Source organism: Alligator sinensis, unplaced genomic scaffold (genome assembly GCF_000455745.1).
Source record: "Alligator sinensis unplaced genomic scaffold, ASM45574v1 scaffold952_1, whole genome shotgun sequence".
Taxonomy (NCBI): domain Eukaryota; kingdom Metazoa; phylum Chordata; order Crocodylia; family Alligatoridae; genus Alligator; species Alligator sinensis.
Genome location: NW_005841999.1, coordinates 244,482 through 245,046, shown reverse-complemented (window position 1 = coordinate 245,046; position 565 = coordinate 244,482).

Below are 565 nucleotides of genomic sequence, written 5' to 3'. Positions count from 1 at the left end.
CCCGAGGGAGCGTCTGCGGGCGGCGGTTTTATAGCCCCGCGCCCCTCGCTGGCAAGCGCCTAATAATAGGCAGTGACAGGTCTCCGGGCTGCAGGAGCGCCCCCGGGCCCGGCCGCTCCTCCGCGCTGGGTGCGGGCTGCGCGGCCCCCGGGGCAGGGGGCTGCTCCTCGGTCTGCTTTGTACACGCCTGGCGCACGACAGCGCCCCTCGGCCCTCCCACCGTGACCTTCAGTCAGGGACACTCACAAGCAGGGGCCTGGGGGGGTTTTAACCGAGGCACAGAGCTCTGCCCCTGCACCTCCTGCAAGGCCGGCCCACGGCTAAGAGGAACACGTGCGACTTTGGGCCAAGATAGGGCATGGGCTCAACAGTTTTCGATTATGAAAAGTGAAAAGACAGATTGACAATAAAATACATCTATATATGTCTATAAAATACCTCTATATAGCGTATAGCCTGCTGATACAAACTCTTATATGATGTGTTTCCATCTTTACAACTTGTTAAAACTGGTTAAAATTCTGCTTTTTTATGGAGGTGTTACTAAAGCAATGCTGGTTATGAA